This window comes from Canis lupus, chromosome 18 (genome assembly GCF_048164855.1).
Source record: "Canis lupus baileyi chromosome 18, mCanLup2.hap1, whole genome shotgun sequence".
Lineage (NCBI taxonomy): Eukaryota > Metazoa > Chordata > Mammalia > Carnivora > Canidae > Canis > Canis lupus.
This window is the reverse complement of record NC_132855.1, coordinates 40,702,490-40,726,306: the sequence shown is the minus strand read 5'-3', so window position 1 is coordinate 40,726,306 and position 23,817 is coordinate 40,702,490. Positions and strand designations below refer to the sequence as shown.

General features: G+C 34.7%; 1 protein-coding gene, 1 long non-coding RNA gene and 1 other non-coding gene across 25 annotated transcripts in view; 1 reads left to right on the top strand and 2 right to left on the bottom strand.

Annotated features, from left to right (window-relative positions):
* Positions 1–3,088, bottom strand: part of LOC140609530 (uncharacterized) — a 28,708-nt gene extending 25,620 nt beyond the window's left edge. Inside the window, exons 1-2 of the long non-coding RNA XR_012011338.1 lie at positions 2,823–3,088; positions 1,676–1,742 (exon numbers count right to left, since the gene is read on the bottom strand). This is a non-coding gene — a long non-coding RNA (uncharacterized lncRNA). The remainder of the gene's footprint in view (positions 1–1,675; positions 1,743–2,822) is intronic.
* Positions 1–23,817, top strand: part of PPP1R9A (protein phosphatase 1 regulatory subunit 9A) — a 312,092-nt gene that overhangs the window by 56,025 nt on the left and 232,250 nt on the right. The gene's annotated exons all lie outside the window — the stretch shown is intronic.
* LOC140609637 (U6 spliceosomal RNA) lies at positions 2,262–2,368 on the bottom strand. Its single transcript, XR_012011392.1, has one exon. It is a non-coding gene; the product is annotated as a U6 spliceosomal RNA (small nuclear RNA).

Genomic DNA, 23,817 nt, shown 5'->3' with positions numbered 1-23,817 from the left:
AGAGAGAGAGAGAGAGAGGCAGAGACACAGGAGGAGGGAGAAGCAGGCTCCATGCCGGGGGCCTGACGTGGGACTTGATCCTGGGAGACTCGATCCTGGGACTTGATCCTGGGACTCCAGTATTAGGCAGGCGCTAAACCACTGAGCCACCCAGGGATCCCCTATTCTAGTCACTTTATAAACTATTTGGGATCAGCCTGTGAGAATTCAATTTTTTTTCAAGAAGAAATTAAATTTTATTTGTTTAATAAACATTTAATTTTTTCATAAATACCTCAGAAGGAAATGCCTGGGAATGGTGTTGGCTGAGGGTCTCTTGATGAGAAAGCCTCAGAATGGAGTTGTTTGGGCTAGGGATGTAGATCTGTGTACCACATAAGTATGGCCAGCTTCAACTTGGGCATGGGTGGGGTGGTGGTTATGAGCTTGAGTCTCGGCTACAAGTCCCATCAAGATCTCCAGGAGATCTGCCAGGAGAAGCCTTTTTTGCCCCCCTGTAACTTCAAGGTGTGCAATGTTTTGATTTGATACTTTTTATATTGCAGTATGATTACCACTCGGGCATTAGCTAACACATTCATTATGTCCTGTAATTATCCTTTCTTTCTTGTTGTTAGTGTGTTTAAGATCTAGTGTCTTAGCAACTTTGAGGAATATGATAATAATATTGTTAAATGTAATCACAATGTGTGCATTAGAACTCCGGAACTTACCTTCTTACTGGAGGTTTATACCATTGACCAATCTCTCTATAATTCCTCCACCCCTCTGCACTGTTTCTGTGAATTTGACTTTGTTTGCTTCCACATATAAATGATACCATGCAGTATGTGCCTTTCTCTGTCAAACTTACCTGAGTTTTCCTAATGTCCTTAAAGTCCATTTGTGTTGTCACAAATGGTGGGATTTCCTTCTTTCTTATGGCTAAATAATATTCCATTGTGTCTGTGTGTGTGTGTGTGTCACAGTTTTATCCATTCATCTACTGAGGATGGTTAGGTTGTTTTCATATTCTGGCTGTTGTGAATAATGCTGTGGTAAACGTGAAAATGCAGATAACTCTTCCAGACCCTGTTTTTATTTACTTTGAATATAAGTGGGAAGTGGGACTGATGGATCATATGGAGTTCTATTTGTAATTGTTTGAGGAACCTCCATATTGTTTTCCATTTTGGCTGCACCAGTTTCCAACAGTGCACAAGGGTTTCTTTTTCCACATCCTCACCAACACTGGTTATCTCCTGTCTTTTTAAGGATAGCCAGTCTCACAGGTGTGAGTGATAACTTCCTTGTTGTTTTGATTTGCATTTCCCTGATGATTGGTGATACTGAGCACCTTTTCATGTGCCTGTTGGCCATTTGTATGTCCTTTTTGGAGAAATGTCTATTCAAATACTTTGGCCATTTTAAAATTGGATTTTTGGGGGGAGGTTACTTGGTTGTATGAGTTATTTAGATAATTTGGATGTTAACACTTACCAGAATATGGTTTGCAAATATTTTCTCCCATTCTGTAGGTTGTCCTTTCGTGTTGTAGATTGTTTCCTTTGCTGTGCAGAAGGTTTTTTAGTTTGATGTAGTCCCACTTACTGATTTTTGCTTTTGTTGTGAGAATACACAGTTTTCTACTCATTTTGTATAAGCAGGTGAAGTGTATGCAACTTTGGAATCTTACCTTTGTGGTAATTTGTAGTAATCATGGTGATGTTCCCATAGGAGTATTTGCAAGTGATTGTGGGTCACTGGAGAAACAAACAACAACCAAAAAAAGGTGAGCTGAGAGTTGTTTTAACTTGTAGGAGCAACAATCTAGTTGAAATATAAAAATCTTTGCTAGTGCTATTAAAAAGGGAAATACGACGGAGTTTGTCTATAAATTGAAATTTTCAGGTTTTTAAAATTGATCAGGTTATAAGTATTCTTTCTACTCCTGTCAGATTCTTTGTGTTTTATAACCATCATTTCCTTTAAAACTTGGTTTAAAGCTCTGCCTTGAAGGAAGTCTTCAATCATGAAAAACTCCCCTTATGTTATTTTCCCCTAGCATACTGATCTACAGTTTATTACCTAGTTTATAGTCTCATAATGTATTGATTTAAAATAAAAGTGCAGAGATATATCTGCCCAGACCAGTGATAGAGGCACACATAGAAGGTGTCTGTGGGACATGAAGGCAACACTTACTTTAATTTTTAATTTTTATTTATTTATTTATTTTTTAAAGATTTTACTTATTTATTAATGAGAGACAAAGAGAGAGAGAAAATATGGAATGCTTCATGAATTTGTGTGTCATCCTTGCGCAGGGGCCATGCTAATCTTCTCTGTATCGTTCCAATTTTAGTATATGTGCTGCCGAAGCGAGCACAACACTTACTTTTAATTCATAAATGCACCTATCTGTATTTTCATATGTCCTTGTTTTTGTACATATTATTTCAAGGTCTTGTTATTATAATTAGGCAGTTTGTCTCTTCCAAGTTTTAGTTCCAAATCTGTACGTGGGTAAGATTCATATTGACCTCAGCTTTCATGATTTATTACATCGATGCAAATCAAACATAGAACAAAGAGAAGGGAAACAACCTTTTATAGATGAAGCAACAACTTCTGCTGTTAAGATATTTTTTTTTTTCCTACAAATGTGACAAGCTGCTCATTCTCTGGCAATGACCTCTACCTTGGCCCTACTCAGCTAGCATGATGGCTCTTTGTGCAAATATTTTCTCAACCTTCAATTTGTCACAAGTAGCTGGGCATTATCCCATGAATAATAGATCTATGATTTTTCTAGCATTAGCAGAGTGGCCTGGGATACTAACTTGTTCCAGCTGTGTTTCCTGGATTTGGTTTTTCTTCTCAGGAACTGGTCTTGCTGCGCAGGAAGAAAATGAATGGCCAGTTAAATAGATTGCAGTAGGTGTGTACTAGCTTGGCTCTGAGAAAGATTAATCTGAAGATAGATTGAGAGCACTTGAAATACTTTAGGCTTTTGATGATCTGAATGTTGTAGGTCACCATATCATGAGGTCAGGTGGCTGCAGTGTTACCAACAGAAAGACTGAATCTTAGAGAGACTTGCCAAAAAGTTGCTCCATTCTGAATATAATACACACTTTGATTCCAAGTTCCATGCTCTTTCCAATCCATTGTAGTGTATAAAGACCAATGAAGTAAATAGATTTTTAATGGTGAAAAAATAACTACTTCCTGAACAGAATAATTAAAAAAGAAGAGTAGAAATTACTACATTTCTTTAACGTTTCAGTTATTTAGAACAATGCTGAGAGTTCAGTTCCTTCACTTTTTTGTTTTAGGAGATGTTTGTTGCTTTACTTAAATGCTGTGAAAACAAGGAACCACCACAAAATAGAGTAAAAATATATCTATTGCATCATAAAAATAATGTATGTGTTTATGTATTTTTGTTATTGCTGTCTGCTAAGATATTTTCTGCCTTAGATTATCAATGCCTGTAGTTAAAAGGGCCAGACTGTTGATTTAATCTAATGATGTTGAGTCTTATATTGTGTATTGAAAGAAATATAGAAGTTTAGATTGGTAGAATGAGAGGAGATCTTTCTGAGAAGAAGTGTAACTTGAATAAAATCATGTTTTGGGGAGTGCTGGAGTTAATTGATTTAGTGTAGTTGATGAGTCCTTTATTCTAGCCCTCAGATTTGGACATAATGGAAGGGATAATAAAGACCACTATTGCCTGTTGTTGAGTAAGGGAGGGATTTAAAAAAAAATGCTTTAGGAAGATTGTTAAGAGCAAATGGAAGGCTAGGAGGACATCTGAAAGCAATTGCAATGTGTTGTGTTGAGAGCCATGAAGGAGTTTGGGACTTAAGCTTTGCCTTGACAAATACAAAGAGAGGAGTGGATATTGGGGAGTTCAGTTATCAGTGGTGGAGTATGTCAGACTAAGATAAGTAGTCGTTGAAGTAGGAATTCGCATTTTGAGTCTGGATTTGTGATTGGAGTAGAGGGCTCATGGGGGATAAGAGAGATAGGTTGGGATCAACCAGACTATAGGAGGTCTCAAAAATTAGGAAGATGAGTTTTAATTGTGGTGCGTAAGTCAAGACAACTTATAGAGCAGGGAAAACAGAAATGGTGTTTGAGAAATTTCAATTTGAGCAATTGTTGACACATTTAGGTTTTAGGTTCTTAAAGTCTGGCAGCAATAGGATTTGCAAGAGGAAGGATGTGATACTAGATGAACTGAATGAGTTAAGGATGAATCTACTCTAGAGGTTCTCAAACTTGAATGTGCATAAGAATCACTTGAGGAGCTTGCTAAACATTTCCAGATAACACCTTTTGAGGTTCTGATTTTAGAAGGATGGGTGGAGGGGGGCAGAAATCTGCATTTTTTTATAGGTACTCTAGGTAATTGTGATGTAAATGGAACACAAAAGTTTCCAATTAGAGATACCTGGATAATCTTAGACTAAAAAAACGGAAATTAGGGGAGTAATTCTAATTCTGCGTGGCAGATGGTGAGTTTGGTTTTGGACAAATTGAGTGTGGTATTTATATGCTACAGTGAGTTTGATGGCAGGACATCCAAGTGGAAAGAGCTGTCCTGTAAAAATAGGTCCTTGCTTTGGACAGAGTGTGTTGTCTGGCTGTGAGAGTGGATGGTGTATCCAGAGGGAAGAGTTGGAGAAAATAATGACCTTTTCTTCTGATTAATTTACCTTAGATACACCAGGGCACTGATGGATCTCCTTAGTTAAGTCATTTTAGCATAGCTTCATTCTCCTTTTTCCTCTAAAAGGACAATGACATTTCTTGTTTCATTTTCTTAATTCCTGGGGAATATACAGAAATGTCTTTGGCAGAGTCATGCTGGTCTTGACATAGCTAACAGCGTTTTTAACCACTGTAGACAGCTGTTTTAGCTATTCAGTTGAGACACATTAAAGTAATTCATAAATAAATAAAGCACTGTTAATAATTATAGTACTAATCTGTGACAATATGCCAGTGACTTATTTGGCTCTATGCCCTCTACCTCCTTACCTATTTTGGTGTCGGCATTGGTATTGTTTTGTTAATAAGTATCTGGGATATCCTCGTTTATGAATAGTTCTTTTTTTTTTTTTATGAATAGTTCTTGATCCATATTTTTTAAGACCCTCAGAAAATTTTTCAGATAATTTTAGTTCATTTCAAAAATTAATTCTAACTTCTTTTAATTTGGAAAACAAATACTGTGTTGCACTGTTTAAAAGTGTCTGGGGTATATAAATTGCTCTGGTCTCTAAATCAATTAAGTAGTGACATAGTACTTCCATCCCTAAGTTGATATGAACCTATGGGATAAAGGAAATTTAGTTTAGTCCATTCATAGAAGAAAAAAGTAGCCTGGTAGCTTGAAGCCCTTCTTTTGGCTTTGCTATAGATTTTATAAAATGTTAAGCAAGCTAATTCACCTCTGGACAAGCTGGGGGTCTTTGAAATGGCAATATCTGAGCAGAAGAGGCCTAATACGAAGTGACTTACTCTTAAACATACTCAGAAATATGCCATGGGCCAAATTGAATCCCATGAAACCTAACCTATATGCAGATAGTTTCCAGCATGTGAGCCAATTGTGTTTCAAAAGTTTATGTGTAAGGCAGCTGTTTGGAACTCAGAACAAAATTTTTTTCCCTCTTACTGAAACAGTATAAAAAGTATTGGCTGTGTTCCCAGGCCAGCTCACAAATCTTTTTAACCCCAGATGTACCTTAAGTTTTAACTCTACAGTTCAGTTTTATTTTAAGGTAATAGAAGTGGGTTTTTTGTTGTTGTTGTTGCTGTTGTTTGTTTGTTTGTTTTTGCTTCTGTGGGAAAATATACCCCAAATCAATTTGAAAGAAATAGGTTATCTTTGCTTAGCTGGGTTAAGAGTCTTCTCAGAAGATGTCACTCGTTAAGTTGGGAACCAGTAATTTATTAAGTGTACACTTGTAGATAGCTATCCTCTCCATTATAAAGATGCATTTGTAGATTATTCATTCCCTTGTTGATTACTGTTTCAGAAAGATGTTTTCAATTTCTCACTTTTCTCTTTATCTACTTTCTTTCCTTTCTCAAGTCTTCTCTCCCCAAATGTGGTTAAGTGCATGTTCGTAAGTCAGGGGTTTCCTGTAACAAGATTTGGCGATGAAGTATCTAGTCTTTCTGTATTTTGTAACCAGAATTAATTAATAGGTTCAGTCACTTTCTGTCTTAAGTATGATGGAAATCTTGTTTGGGAAATTGTCTGTTATCTGGCAAGGATGGTGATGGTTGGTGTTGTCCGGGGCAAAAAAGCTGAAATACCTACTAAATTATTAATGACTTAAAATTATGTGGAATATTATTATAGTATTGCTAATTATATTGGGTTTTAATGATTGGAACTTTGGTGAGCCATGCATAATAAATTATTTCTATTATGATTAACATGTTTTATTCTTAATCCATATTTTGTTTTGACTGGTCATAATTGGTGAATATATATATTCATTCAATGAAAGGTGTTCTATGAAACAGTGATTAAAGCTCTTTTACATTCAGCCTTAAGGAATGATTTATTTTGATAGGATTGCTGTTGTTTTGACTGCAATTGGGGATCTGGAACCTCTTATTTAATTATTCTTTACACATATATTTATTGAGTGTGTCAAGTTCTTGTCTAAGTACTGAGGATATTGCACTGACCAAACAGATACGGTTCCTTCCCATACGTATCTTATGTTCTTGCTGGGAGTACAGTGAGAAAACAATAACTAGTAAGTAAATATATAGTGTGTCTGGACATATTGTGAAGGTGAATCCCACTTGAGTAATAGATTGATTGTGGTGTAGGAGAATCAAGGGTATCTTCAGCAGAGATTTTGGCTTAAGCAACCCGAAGTATGTATTGCCTTTCCTTACTTTGAGGAATACAGCAGGAGATGGGGGCTTGGAAATACTGGTGTGAATCAAGAATATGGTATATATATTATTTGAGGTAAGCATTGAATTGCTTAACCTGTTAAGCATTGAAATTGAGAAATTCAGTAGATAGTTCAGGGGAGAAGTGGGCTGAAGATAGAAATTTGGCAGTTATCACTAAAGAGTGGATGTAAAAAAAGAGGTCCAGAGTTTTGGAGTTGGAAAGACTCCAAATTGAGGGATTGAGCAGATAAGAAATCAGCACAGAAGACAAAGAGGAGCAGCCAGTGAACTTCAAGTAGGACCAAGATGGTTGTTACCAAGTTAAAAAATGTTTCAAGGATAAGGGAATGATGAATTCTGTTAAATGTTGAGTATAGTTCAACTAATATGAGAACTGACCATTTGAGCATCACTGAGGACATTGGTGGACTTCTGACAAGTCCTTTTCATGTAAGGTAGAGACAGAAGCCTGAGTGAGGTGGATTTAGGACAGAATTTAAAGGAGAGAAATGAAAGCCAGGTACACAGACAGCCAAGAGTGAATTCCAAAGGGCACAGTGGCAGCATTTCAGGAACTGAGGAAGGATGGAGGATGGGACAAAATCAGAGAATAGAGAGTGCATTATGGGGATGAGAGACCAGGTGGTGAAGAACAACTTGGGTTCCTTGGGGTTCTTGTAAGGGTGAGTGATGTGGCGTGGAATAAAGGACAAGATGTATTTACCCTGACAGTCTTCCAAGTAGATTGTAATGCAAAGCCAATGAATGTGGAGGGGTAGGAAAGAGTGGGTGTCTGGCCAAGGTCACCTAGACTTCTGAGTTGCAGCCTTAATCTTGGCCAATAAAATGGTTTCTTACAGAACATTTTGCTAGGAAAGTAAAGTTGCTCTAGTTTACCTGAGATTGAATTGTACCAGAAAGCCAAACGATGGCTATAGAGCCAGTATGTTTTATATTTTTTATTCCCCCCCCACCCCCAGCCAGTATGTTTTAAATCAAATTATATTATAAAATAGACAAGAGTTTTGTATGGCACGTAACTGGCTGTTGAAAGAATAAATGCTTGAAAGAATGAATAAATGTTACTGGTTCTATTTTCAGTAAATTTCTTATGGCTTGATAGATAATTTTAGGTATTTACAAATAGTATTTTTCCATACATTTACTCCTTTTCTCAGAAGTTGCTTAAAAATTCTACATTGGCACCTCATTATTTTTTTCTGTCACGGTCTTTTTTATGGGGCTGCACTCATTTTCATTCAGTGAATTTTTGCTGAGTCCTTTTCTCTGAAATAAACATATTTAGAGTGAAATCATGACCCGGAATAAGTATTCTGAGTACTGTTTCAACTTTCCCGTTGAATTCAAGAATTTCTAGAAATTCTAGACTAATTAATTTTTCAGTATTCATTTAGTTTAGATGTTCAGAGTAGGGCTTCCTCTAAAGCATCAAAAGTTTTAATAACAGAATTTGAACTTACATTGTTTATGGAGTGTTCTGGCAAATTCTGCACATTCTGAAAAAATGATTCTTTCACTATTAGAACTGGCTTGTTTGAACAAACTCCTACTATTTCCTAAGTCAAATCTGTCATACATTTGTATTCCACATCAAATTTTTAAAAATTTTGGCCATAAATTTCCTTAATTCCCATTTAATAATGGCCAGGCATAGTCTGTCCTTCTCCATTTGCAAGTCTTTGTAGGGTGCCATGGCCACAAATCAGTGCCACCTCATATGAATTCTGTTGGAGACCTCTCTATGGGATGTGTGTTTTGAGTGTATCACCCTTGTATTTTTACAGAAGATTATAAGCACTGATGTTAAATGCTATTCAGCAAATGGATGCAAAGGGTTGACAGTAATTTTAGGTTACTTAAAGATAACGTAGTCTTAAATTTTTTTTTTTTTTAAGAAAGCTGTTTTCTGTTGACTTGTAGTTACTTGTAATCTGTTATTATTAAGGTCACCTCGTGGAAGATTTCCAAATACTCATTGGACCATGAATAGTTATTACCTCTTAGATGTCCACAGAGGAGATAAGATATGAGATTCTTTGGTGTCCAGGATGGAGGAGTTAGGGTCATTACTCAGTTTTTTTTGGAAATGCTAACTGTGCAGCTAGATCTTCCATATCCTGATAGCCAGTTAATTTAATATAGTGGAAGTCACATTCTAGCTTGATGTTATGTAGGCATAACTCTCAATGGTCTAATAACAGGAAGACAATGGTAGGTGTGTATAATTCATACTGGTTGAAATGTAAAAATTATTACCTTTTGGCTTTGGAATACCTTTTAGTACATACCTGTGAATGCTGAAGTATTAGATCTGAAAATTAATACTTATGAAGAACCACTGGTGTAATTGTTTAGATGAATGTTTTTCAAAAAATTTGACCACAAAATCCTAACTCGTATTAAGAATTCATTCTGCAGAGGTACCTGGGTGGTTCAGTGGTTAAGTATCTGCCTTTGGCTTAGGTTGTGACCCTGGGCTCCTGGGATGGGGTCTCGCATCTGGCTCCCTGCAGGGAACCTGCTTCTCCCTCTGCCTGTGTCTCTGCCTCTCTCTCTCTCTCTATGTCTCTCGTAAATAAATAAATTAAATCTTAAAAAAAAAAAAAGAATTCATTCTGTATTCTAACCTGGTATACCATCTCACACATTTCTGTGAGTGTATATGTATGTTATATGTAAGTATGCAGGTGTTTATGTGCATATTTGTGTTAACAATTATTTATAATATATAATAAATGATATATATAAATTTCATGAAATACTTGATCTTTGCATCATATAGTACATTAGAATATTTTCATTTCAATCAGTTTTTGAAAAAATGTACATGAAGTAAATTGATTTCATAACCCATTACTGAGTCACTGACTGGCTACTAGAATAATCCTGGCCTCGCTGATCTCCAGGGTGCCCCGCAACTAAACAAACTAAGAATGTTTGTTTCTGGTTCCTATGAGAAAGGTGGTAAAAGTATTGAATGTTCCCTTGAAGTTTACTGATCCTAAAGAAAGTAATCTTCATCATCAGATAATTTAAGAAATGTTTATGACTTAGGGCCCCTGGATGTCTAAGTCATTTAAATGGACTACTCTTGGTTTCTGCTCAGGTCATTATCTTAAGGTGGTGAGATTGACCCTGGCATTGGGCTCCATGCTCGGCAGGGAGCCTGCTTGAGATTCTCTTTCTTCCTTTCCTGCTGTCTCTGCTTGCCCTCTCCCTGTCTCTCTTTCTAAAATGAATAAATAAATCTAAAAAAAAAATGTTTATGTCAGAGTCATTTATTCTTACAGCTAATCTCTACTGAGTGGCAACTGTGTGTCAGGCTATTATTTGAAAATACCAAACAGAAAAGAAAATTATCTGTCATACAAAGCAAGAAAATGCCCAAAAGAAAATTATCTTTAAGAAAAATTTTTTTAAAAAATTGTGCATTAGACCTCCTGCCTAAGAGGGCATATGGAGAGGAGGGTACCCTACCTGACAAACAGGATCGGATACCTGGGGCCAAACCTATGCTTCCAGCTACCATCTTCCTTCTCCCATGACACATAAATAAGGTGATTAGAACTATGAGGAAGCAACTGTCTTCCTTTGCCATGGAGCTGTGAGAGAGAATCATGGAAGATGGTTGCTTGCTCATAATATCCTCATCTTAGGTAGTTTCCCATGGTTAACATGTTCATAACATATATGTACATATGTGTATATATTCTAATGTAAAAATTTTTCTGCTTTTAATATTTTCACACTAGTAACCATGTTTTCAGAGCAGTCATGAAGAAAGATTGGGATTGTTGCAAATTCTAGCTATTTAAAGGAGAGCTTCTTATGATGAGAATGTTTCCCCACATTCCTTTCCTTCTGTATATGAAATGGAATCATAAAATTTTCATATTTTCCAGTTTAATTCTACTAGCTTTAAATGTATATAAAAAAGTTTTGAGAAAAATGACATTAAAGATGATTTGGCAGATGGGAGGAGGGGAAGGGATAGCCCTTTTCAGGTTTTCAATGGAAGAGGGACTATAGAATTTTTTAAAGGTATGGAAACTGACTTGAGGTCAGTAGTTAGAAAATACAATGGGGCAAATTTTGATGGATAGAGAGGAAACTTATAGCCTTTTTTTTGTTGAATAATATGGGATATGTTAGATAGGTTCTTTCAAGTTTGTGCCCTAGCTTTACCACTACTGTTACTTTCTTTTTAATTAAGCCTATAGTTCCATTGCTCAAGTTCTAGAGGACCTGGTCTGTTTTCTCTCCCTTCTAATATTTCATGCACACTCACCTGATTTCATGGTCTATTACAATAAAATCTGTCATTAATTTAATCCACAGATGGATTAAAATACTGATATTTAGAGGGGAGATTCATAAGTCTGTCTTTTATATAGAATGTATACTTCTTAAAAGCTGATACTTCTACAACCTAAGTGCCCATTAATAGATTAATTGGTAAAGAAGATACGGTGTATATACACACACACACACACCTAATGGACTATTGAAAGGAATAAAAAAAGCCATAAAGAAGGACATCTTGCCATTCATGACAATACTGGTGGACCTAGAGGGCACCATGCTAAGTGAAATAAGACAGAGAAAGACAAATACTTTATGATTCATTTATATGTGGAATCTAAAAAACAAAACAAATGAATACACATATGCAAACAAAAGAACAGAACAAACTTACAAATACAAACTGGTGGTTGCTAGAAGGGAGGGGGTAGGAGGATGGCTGAAATAGGTGAAGGAGGTTAAGAGGTACAGGCTTCCAGCTGTAAAATAAATAAATCATGGGGATGAAAAGTACAGCATAGGGCATATAGTCAGTAATACTGTAATAACATTGTATAGTGACAAGTGACAAGTGGCAACTATACTTATGGTGAGCATTGCATAATGTATAGACTTGTTGAGTCACTGTGTTGTACTTCCGAAACTAATATGACATTGTGGGTCAACTATACTTCGATTTGAAAAAAATTGATGCTTCCTGTTGTAGAAAATTCTGATTTGTCTTTCTAGAAATTGCACTGGCTTATATAAAATCTTTAATGCTCTAAAAGTGTCAGGCACTTTCCAACCAAGTGTAAGATGATTAAGTAGGGCTTGAGTTTTGAGCATTGGCTTTTGGCTTAGAAGCCGTTTACTTGACTGGCTATCACTTGGTTCACCTTCCTTTTAACCTTGAATTATAATAATCTCCATGAACAGTCTGGTTCCTTGGTGACCTCAAACTGAGAGGCTAGTGAGATTTAGTGGTATAAGGAAAATATCTGTAATCAGATAGAAATTGATAAAATATCAACCAGAAAACAATACCATGTAGTTGACAAAGTAAGGAATATTTATCTTTTGAAAAAATTTTTTTTAAGCCTTGGCTGTGCCTCTGCAGTTTATGTTAAATAGCTCATTTTATTCAACAGAACAAGAGGATTTAAAACTGTTTAAAAGAAGGAGAATTGTAAATTCAGTGAAACTACTAAAATAGTTGAGGAATTTGAAATCAAATCTTATTAAGAAAATCATAGCTATAGAAAAAATAATACTCTTTTTACATTAAGTATGACAGCAGGAGAAGAGATATTTTCTCCAGTAAAAATCAAGACATGTTCATATCCTTTGAGCTAATATAGTTCTCCTTCTTATAGTGTATGTCAAAAATCCAAAAAGAGAATATTCTTTGTAGCATTATTTATACTAGCCTTATTTATATGTGTGAACACATATGTTTTACCCTTATGTATGTATCCTTATCTTAAAGTGTAACATTTTAAGTATGTGTCCTAAATGCTATATTCTATAATCATTAAAAGAGATATGTATGAAATTACCATAGCAACATGGGTCATATAAGAATGTTTACACAATAGAATTTATACCACTTGTGTATGAACCATTTTTAAATTCTCAAACAACGCCTTACCTTTTGAAAACATTTTTAGAATAACTTTTCCCTTTTGATCTATTTGCTACCTTTTTACCAATTGCTCCTTATTAGATAACTGTGTATTGTTACTCATCGTGCTAGCTTTATTCTTATAAAATATTAATTGGCCCTTGAAGTACAGCTCTCTTACATTCTAAACTATTTAATATTTTAGCTTAAAGGTGAGAAAACACATCCTTTCGTGTATAAGTTTTAGCTCGTTGGATTTAAAAAATAGCTAACACAGTAAATACTTCTTTTGGGTCAGAGGTTCATTACCCTGGACACTTATGGGCAAGAAGCCTAGGAATTTGTCATCTGTGTTTCCAGATGGGAAAGTCTTACCTTCTGATATTTGGTCTTCATTACAACTGAAACATCAGAAAATTTTGTTAGAAGCAGATGTTGGGAATGTGTAGATATAACCCAAATGTGTATATTGAAACTCTGGAGGAAATAGCTCACTTCAAACAAACAAACAAACAAACAAACAAACACAAATCAAGAATATTTGAAGTCCTTTTATAATTTGATTATAGAACTTTCATATCTTCTCATATTCCAGTATTTATTTTAGATGTTTGTAATTTAACTTTTTAAGAAGAAGCTTACCTAGTGTCTAAAAAATTGCTGGATAAGAGGCCACTTCAGCAGTTTTGTAAGTTTTTTTTTTTAATGTTTCCAAATGGTGTGTATTTAAGTAATTAGTGAGTTGGAGAGATGAACAACTTCCAGCAGATCTGATTAGATTAGAAAACCACGCTAAATAATACCTATTGAATATAAAAACAGGATTTGAGTATCTGAATTATGTGGATAATTATTTGTTACATTTTCTTAACTTTTGTTGAAAACAGTGGAAAAGTGAAATGAGAAACTTCTATCTTATAAAAAAATGAGGGGGAGAGGAGAAAGGTGAACAGATAGAACACAGGATTTTTAGGGCAGTGAAAATACTCTGTGATACAATGGATCTGTGAGATTATATGTTTGCCCAGATCCACAGAGCATACACCAAGAATAAATAAGGTGAACTATGGACTCCAGGCGATTATGATGTGCCACTGTAGGTTCATTCTTGGTAACAAATTATGACTGTGATGAATGATGTTGATAATGGGGGAAGGCATGCATTTATGGGGGCAAGGGATCTATGGTAATCTAAACACCATCCTCTCAATTTTGTTGTAAACCTAAAACTGCTTTTTGAAAAAAGACTTTAAAAAATGAAAATAAGAAATTGTGAATCAAAATATATGTTGAGAGGAAACCATTCTTTAGGTGTAAAGTAGAATAGATGTAACTCAAAACCATGTACTTTTCCTTATCCTAACACCTTGGATTGATTGACATTCTGTCTCTCCACCTCCACCTCCTTGGGTGGTGGTGGTGGTGGTGGTGGTGGTGGTGGTGGTGGTGGTGGTGTATTAACCTGCATTTCTCATGTTGCATAACTCCTGATTTAGCCAGATATTTTCAGTGCTTAGCTGTTCAGTACTTTTAAATTTGCATTACATCTTTCAGGTTATTTACTTCTTTATAAAACTAATGATTATACATGGTGATCCCTTTGACTTTACAAGGGAAGAGAATTAAGATAAATATAATTAACCCCCAAACAATGGTTTATCTCAGTTTTAGGAATCTTTTAGTCCAGGGTTTTCAAATTTTAGCTTACTTTGGAATCATTAGAATACTTGTTAGAAAAGATTGCTGGCCCTTATTCCCAGATTTTCTCATTTAGTAGGTGTAAATGTGGTCTAGAATGCACATTTCTGGCAATTTTTCAGGTGATGCTGCCTGCTGCTGATCCGGGTACCACTCTGAAAAAGACCACTGGATTAGCATATGGACTATACAACTCATTACTAAAGTTTCAAAAAAAAGGTCAAATCATCACTTTCATAGGATGTACAACCATGAATTTTATACATCTTGAACACTTACTAAAACATTATTTAAATAATAATTAAGAGGGAACCAGGCAGATGTCATAACCAATTTAAAGGTGAAATCGAAGAAATTAAGATTTCTTTGATGTAAGGGAATATTGAAATGAATTTACAGATGGACAGGAAATTGGCCTTTTCTGTTTGGAAAAGTCAGCCACTGGACAGAATGTCTGTAGACAAAAATAATTTACATTGCTCTAAGTTACCTATGACAATCAGTTGTCTACAACTTACTTGGAGTTGTAAAATAGCTCAAGGCAGGGTGTGCAAGGCAGGGTGTGCACCACAAAGTCCATTTTTTCCATTGGAACACACAGTATTCTTTTTTTCATTCCCAATTTCCTTAGGATGGTTTACTGTAAATATGCTTTTAAGGTAGTGCTCACCCTTTTAACAAACCATCCAGGTGATTCTGATGGACTCTAAAATTTGAGAAGCATTATTTGCTATAACAGAGATCTAGTATACCCATAACACTTATTTACTAAATCACATGTTTTCTCCCATCATACAAATTATTTTGTATGTAACCAATTCATTATTTGAAAAATGTAGGTCAGGTTGCTCCCATTAGCTGAAAATTTTAACTTGTTTATTGACTGTAAAGGAATTTAACGTTCATCTTTGTAATCAAGTTGTTACGAAGTTTTTAAACATAAATAGGAAAAGTCTGTGTTTTGATCTGTTATAAAATGTGCTTCATAAAGCATTTGATTAATCAAAATATTAAAAATTATAGTTCAGATTCTTTTAGTAGGTTGTATCTTAAGTCAGCCTTTTAATATGTAATAAAATGTGCCTCATAATTCTAAAATGACCAGTCATTTTAAGAGTCCAGGCAGTGTAATATAAAGAGCACTGGATTTAGGAGGTCAAGCATGGTCTCTTCACCTTTTGTAGCTAGTAAGTTATAGAACTTTCAATTTATGATGGTGGTGGGAACGTTAAGATAAATGTATCAGGGCTCTTGTGATGATGGCGCTCGCCTTTTGGACCTCTGTTTTCTAAATAGAAAATTGAGTTGATAGATCCAAATAAGACCCATAGTCTTCTTAACACTAACATTGTGTGATACTTTGGATATTGCACAGTGGAAATCATTAAATATGTGCTAAGTTGTAGTTTACCATTTGGTCTTTCTCATTTTTCCTCTGCTTTTCAAAGCCTGACTGGTTATAATTTCTTTTTAAATAGCTTTGCTAAGGTATAGTTAACATCCAATAAGCATACATGTTTAAAGTATCCCTATGTAGTAAGTTTGAACATAAGGTATATACCTATGAGATCATCACAGCAATGAAGATAATGAACATATTACATCCAGAAGTTTATTTTGAGTCTCTTTGTAATCTTCCTCCCACTTCAGGCAAATACTGAGATTCTTTCTGCCATTTTGGACTAGTTTGTATTTTCTAGAATTTTATGTTAATGGAATTGCATAGTTTGTACTCTTTTTTTTGTATGCCTTTTTGTTCAGCATACTTATCCATGTTGTGCACTAATCAGTTCTTCATTTTTCTTTTTAAATTGCTGAGTAAGATTCTATTTTATGTTACTCTACAATTCATTTATCCATTCACCTGATAATGGACATAGGGATCGTTTTCATTTCAAGGTATTGCAAATAGGGTTGCTATGAAACCCTATGTATGTATACAAGTTTTTGTTTAAACATACACTTTTCTTTTGGGTAAATATCTGGGCATGGGTTGTGATCAGATTATATGGTAGATGTATGTTTAACTTTTTAGGAAAGTGCCAGACTACCTTCCAAAATGCTTGTACCACTTTGCATTTCTACTAACAGGGTATGAAAATTCCACTTCTTTTACTTTTGCACCAACACTTGATGTGGTCAGTCTTCGTAATTTTAGTTATTCTCATATGTAATAGAATGTTGTTATGGTTTTAATTTGAATTTCCCTAATGACTAATGATGTTGTGCACCCTTTAATATGTTTTTTTCATGTCATTCATATATCTCATTTTGCAAATGTGATGATGTATTTTCCTAATTCTTACTATTAAGTTCTAAAAGTTTTCTTTTAAAATATATTCTGGATACAAGTCCTTTATCAGGTACATGCAATACTTGCTCACAGTTTGTGGCTTGTCCTTTTATTTTCTTAATAGTGTCTTAATAGAAGCTTTTAATTTTGAAGTCCAGGTAAGCATTTTTTTCTTTTATGAATCACCTTTTGGTATCATATTAAAGAAATCTTTGGTTAACCCAAGGTCACAAAAATATTCTCATATATTTTCTTTTTGATTTTTACAGTTTTTGGTATTGCTTTTAGGTGCATGTTGCATGCTGTGAAGTTAATCTTGTATATGCTGTGAGATATGGATCAAAGTTCTTTTCCTTTCATATGGATATCCAGTTGTTTCTCTACCTTTTGTTGAAAAGACTACCCTTTTGCTAGTGAATTGCCTTTGTCAAATGTCAGTTGTCTCTGTGTGTGTGTGTGTGTGTGTAGTTTTATTTCTGGATACTGTTCTGTACCACTGATTTGTCTTGTGTTGATTCCATACCACATTGTATTGATTACTGTAGCTTTATAAGAACTCTTAAAAGAGTCTCAGAAGGAATTAGACTTCTAACATCTTTTCTAAAGTTGTTTGGCCGTGGTAGGTACATTACACTTCCACATGAATTTTAGAACTAGCTTGTCAATTTCTACAAAAGAGACTACTTCTATTTTGATTTTAATTATTTGAATCTATGGATCAGTTTCGGGGGAATTGAAATTTCATGATACTGAGTTTTCATGAACAAGGTGTAGTTCTCCAATTATGTAGGTCTTTAGTTTTTCTGAGCAGTGTTTAGTTGTTTTCAGTGTACATTCTTGCAGATCTTTTGCAGATTTATCCCTAAATATTTCCTATTTGTACTTAACTTTTTGACCATTCGGTACAGTTATAATGATGAATTCATATCCTTATCTATCATTTCTAAAATTTGTGTCAGTTCTAGATTGTTTTCTGTTGATTGACTTTTCTCAGCATTATGGTTCAAATTTTCATGCTTTTGCATTTCTATAATCTTTGTTTAACAGACATTATTAGGTGCTAGATATTTTTGTATTCTTATAAATATTCTTGAGGGTTTTTTCTGGGATGTGGCTATTTGGATACAGTCTGATCTTTTTGTATCTTCTTTTAAATATTTGTTGGGTAGGACAGAGTAGCAGTTAGTCCATGGCTCCTTGTTCTTCACCATTGAGGTAGGGCCCTTCTCAGTGTTCTACACAATGCACAATAAATTATGTTTTCCAGTCTGTCTGGAAGAACTGGAAATTTTTGGGAAAAAAAGGATCTTGACCTTTAGCTAATGGTACATACAAATATTAATTTGTGATGGGCCTTAGGAGATCATAGGAGAATATTTTCCTGGTCTGAAGTTAGGAAACGGTTTATTATATAGGACATAAAAAACACTAAGCGTAAAAGAAAAAATTGATAAATTAGATATGATAAAAATTAAAATTTCATCAAAAGGCATTACTTAAAAATGAATAGTAATACTAGAGACTAGGAGAAAATGTTTGCCATATGTGTATCTGATAAAAGACTCCGATGTACACTATTTCAAGAACTCTTACAGCTGCTCTAAGGTTTTATATTTATCGCTGCTTTTTCAGTCATGTGATGTTGATGTACTCTGGTGTGCTTTTCATTGTGCATATCCTACTTGAGTTTCTTCTATTTGTGAGTTTATAATTTTTATAAAAATCTGGAAAATTATTGGCCATTATTTCCTCACATGATTTTTCTAATCTTTCTCTTTTTTCTTCTTGATTATAATTACACGTACATCAGACTGTTTAATACTGTTCCACAGGTTGCGTAGGCTCTTTTTTTTTTCAGTCCTTTTCTTTCCCCTCTTCCATTTTTGTTAGTTTCTATTGCTATGTTTTAAAATTTACTGTTCTTTTCATTCAGATATTGTTTTCATCTCAAGTTCCATTTTTATGCTTTCCATTTTCCTGTTTATCATATTTTTGTTTAAATAAATGCTTGAGCTTATCCATACAAACTGTTTTAAAGCTTCCTTGTTTGCTAAGCTAATTATCTTTTGCATTTTGGGGTCTGTTCTATTTTCTCTTTTTCCCACCTATTTATGGATCACAGTTTTATCATTTTACTGGTGGTCATGCCTGGAGTTTTTGATTGGATGTTCGCTATTATGACTGTTATGCTATTAAATGTCTAGATTTTATTGTGTTTTAAATTTTTTGAAATTTGTTTCAGTGACAGCTAAGTTTGCTGTGATTTTTAGCTTGTATCTTTGAGGCTTTTTTCAAAACTTTTGTTTTCTCTGGTCTAGTGACACCTTTATGTAAGCTAGTTTAGCCCTACTTCTAAGATGTATCCCTTTTGTCATGTGTGAGGTGTTCAGCGAGTCTTTCTGCTGATTGTCCATCAGGCCTTGAAGGTCTCCCAGTCCAGGGAGACCACTGGGACTTACTTCCATTACAGCTCCCCAGTCTTAAGCCTCACCTCATGGAGTTTTCTCCCTACATAGGAAGACCTTAAATTGCAGCCACAAACTCAGAGGACCTCTGTGCAGATTTCTGGAGGTTTTTCTCTGCCAAGCTCCCAACAATCTGGTATATTCTGCTTTACAAACTCCAGCGTCTTTTGTCTCTCCCAAATCTGATTTCTATCTCCTCTGCTCAGTGAGATGGCTATGATTGCTTTCAGGAAGCTTCCCTGCTCTCTGTTATGGAAAGTGCCTCCTGGAAGAAGAGTTTAATCTTTTGTCTGTTTTTCTTCACTCATGGATCATAGTCCTGCACTGGCTATTGTCTCAGTGTCTGAAAAAATATCTTTTTCCAGTTTTCTAGTTGTTTATGATAGGAGGGCATGATCATTTCTACTTATTCCATTATGGCAGGAGTGGGATAGTTTCTGTTTTTGATAAAAGTATATATTGCAATCATGATTTTGAGTGAATGTGATCCGAGGTTATTTATTTTTGTTGTTTTCTGAGTAGTTTTTTTTTTTCAGCAGTGGAGCCCCCTCCTTTTTCCAAATGAAATTCTACACAGAACTCCAAAACAGAAAATAGTTAAGACTTCATCTGCTCTCATTTAAGTGAGATTCAGAGCTGGCTTGGCTTCCACCTAACCCTGAAGCAATCTGGTACTCCTGAAAATAAAATTTGAAGACCAGTGAACTATTTACCCCTCTCATTTTACATATGAGGAAACTAACTACTAGAAGGGTCAAATGTTTTGTCCTAAAGTAATGAATCTTAAACCACCTTGCTCATATGGGTTCTTCTAGCATTTGAAATAAGACCTCTTATATCCAAACTTGGTGTCTTATTCTCCTTAAGTCAGCTTGACTGAAAAAAAAAATCACTTTGATTTTGAGCTGTTTCAGCATGAGATTCTTAGAGAACTCCATTTTCTATTAACCTTTGTGTAGTGCACTAAGCCCATATGGGCTCTATTGTAACTTCTGGCTGTTTAAACTGTTTTAGAATAGTTTATTTTAAAACCAGTCCAGCATTTTGGTTCATTCTGTTTTCTTTATACTTGTGTATGTTAGATTTCTGCTTATTCATTTTACAAGAACTCTAGATGAAGATGGCCGCATACAGATGTTTTATTCCTCCCTCCTCTTTCAGTTATTGTACTTAATGTTATTTAACCTCCTGGAAACTACTTGGACTATATGCTAAAAAATGCTGTACTTTGAACTCTAAATAGTAGATCATTGGTTGTGACCTTGAATTGTTGGGGAAGTTTTCATATTGAAGGAAGCTGAGTGTCAACAGCTTGCACTGTATTTCTTGGCAGAAATCTGCTTTGTGTGCACCTGGGCTGTCTGCAATCAGAATCTAAGAGCTTACAGTTTTAATTATTTCATTCTGAAATCCATTCCGTGTTTATTCAGTGCTTTATTAGTGCAGTCTATAGTGTAGAAATGGGACAGTCACACAGATGAATGAGAAGCAGACAGGGAGAATAAATGTGCCATTTGTCCAGTCCTTCAGTCTTCTGGGTGTGCTAGATATTAATATTGAAAAACTGTGTTGCTGCTTTTCTATTCTATTTTTTTTCTTACTGAAAAGGAAATCAAAAGAAAACACCGAATAATTTAGTTACACATTATGTCCTTGTCTGGTCTTGGAGTTAAGATTTCCGTTGAGATATGTCTGCATCATTGTTTGGGACTCAATGAATATTTGTCCAGTGAAAAAATAAAACAAACCCAATAAAACCAACAAACATCACCAAAGAAATTATTGATGATGTAACTATTTGAATTGCATTACTTTATGGGATAAGAAGAATATGATCACTCTGGCAAAACCAGTTGAGTTACCTTATTTTTATATTAAGGCTAATCATGCCATATTGATATAAAGATCTTCCACAAGTAGTGTGGGAATATTTCCTCTTGGTAATCTTTGTGTACTTAGTACTCAGCAGAAGGCTTTTGACACCATACATGGTGTTCAGGAAGTGTTTTTAGAATGAGACCAATAAATCTTTTTATCACATTTCAGTGTGCTCATGGGCAGGGTTGGCAGATCTTAATAAAGCTGTTTTTTTAATGACTGTAATAATCTCATGTTAATTTTTGCACGTACACCTCACATACACGTACATTTACTGATTGTAGTATGTACTAGTAGCTATTTCCTTTCTAACACTGATGGGAAATTTTGGCTTAAAAATACTGTATTTTTAATGTAGTATTTGGTGCTTTTTTTGTGTATTTTCTGTATAGCCTACATAAGTTGGATTTATTTAATTTTGTTTTCCTTTTCCCAAGTGAAAAATTTTCTCCTATTGTAAATGAAATTTGTAGCTTTTTGACTCATGACTAACATTTATAAAAGAAGAATTTAGGAGGGATTTTCATACATGTTCTTTTGTTTGCTCCTTCAACTTCTTTGTAAGGTGGGTAGGAAGGTAAACAAGTGAGGCAGGTAGGTTAATGATCTGTTTCAAAGTTATACAACTAGTTACGTTTCAGGGTTAAGACTTTGAGCTCAGTGTTCTTTCTACTGATTCTAAACTATCTCTGAATATTGTTTCAAAAAGTGGCATAATCTATTTGCTTTAATTAACTTTTATTAGAATTGACTTGCAGTTTTGATTAAAAATAAGGAAATGACACTCTACTTAGTGGAGATAATATAATTTCAAAGGTTGATTCTGCTATATGTATATAAATAACGTATATATATTTTTAATATACTTAAGTATATATATTTACATAAATATATGTATATATTTACATCTTAGAATTGTAATTCTCCATTTAGGGCCCTTTGTCTTTATAATTGCAGTTCAGTAATTTGTTTCTGATATAAGCAAATGGTGAGAAAACAGTGGTCCCCAGATCTCTTATTGCTGCTGTGGTAATTTGATGTTTTACAGATAACAATTTTGACTGGTGGGAGGCTAGTCTGGAATTCACATGTCTCAGGAGACCCATATTGTTTAGATTTGGAAGTGTACTTACACTTGAATTCAGGAAGACTGTTGTAAACAAGGATTTGGCCTACATTATGATTAAAATCCAAATCTTTATGTAGCTATTCCTTTGGACTATTGAAAGTAAAAAAAAATAATAATAATCTAATTTTTGAGATAGAAAATTTGAAGCTTTTCAAAATCATCTTTTCCTCTCATTGAATAAACCATCACAATGATAGGCATGCATTTATATATGAAGGCAGAAAAATTGAAAGTCAAAAGATATTAAATTTTTGCAGTGAATAAGAACCTTTGCATTGTATCATACATTGAAAATAATAAATTCTGAGATTCTTACAGATCTAATTGCTGTGTGACTCCCACAATGAACCCTTGTATAAGGAGAATAAAATGATGCCTTGAGGGACTTTATCAACATTTAAAATCAGTTGAAACAAATTTTAATTTGATTTACTAGCTTTATTTATAATTATCTTTCATTTTGCATATTTCCCATCTCTCTGATTAGTGTTTTTTGTTCATCAGTTTTACTGCCTTCTGAATACAAAGTCAACCTACATTGGAAGTTTTTAAATTGTATTGGAGACAAATTCAATAAAAAATTTATCAATACCATTAAGATCTGATGTTAAGCTCTCACTTTAAAGAGGCATATTTGAAAAATAAATAAAGGAGACACTAGTGTTCCTTCCAAGTGACAATAATTCTGGGGTGTCTACTCTAAAAGTTAATCATTGACAAAATTCTTTGAAATATTTTAGCGTTCTTGTGTCACAGCCATATTTTTTAGGCACAAGAACTTTGTAGTAAGCATCTTTCCTGCAGTGATTGTGAAATGGTCTCATCTATGGTGAAAACTGATACTGGTCTTCTTTTTTTTCTCCTCCTTCTTCTTCTTCTTCTTCTTCTTCTTCTTCTTCTCCTTCTCCTTCTCCTTCTCCTTCTCCTTCTCCTTCTTTCTCCTTCTTCTCCTGTTTCTCCTTCTTCTCTTTCTCCTCTCCTCTTCCTCCTCCTCCTTCTTACTCTATTTTAAGATTTGTTTATTTATTTTAGAGAGAAAACGCATGCATGAGTGGGGGCAAGGGCGTGGAGGGACGGAAGGAGAGGGAGAGAAATCCGTAAGCTGACTCCCTGTTGAGTGTGGAGCCTGATGTGGGGCTGGATCCCAGGATCCTGAGATCATGACCTGAGCCAAAATCAGGAGTCCGATGTTCTATTAACTGAGCCACCCAGACGCCCCCTGATGTTGATCTTTTAAGAGGGAAATAGCAGCTAGCTTTTCAAAATAATTTGTGGCAGTGAAAATTGGCTTTCCTACCCAAACTTGCTAACCCCCAATGGCTAAGGGGAGGGTCTAAACTGTCCAATATGTGGTTAAAAGTATATGACATATAGTATCTTAAGTATGTGAATATTGTTACAAAATTACAACATTACAGAATAGAATTTCTTTATTCAGGCATACCTCATTTTATTGTGCTTCCTTTTATTGCACTTCATAGATAACAACATTTTTTCACAAATTGAACAT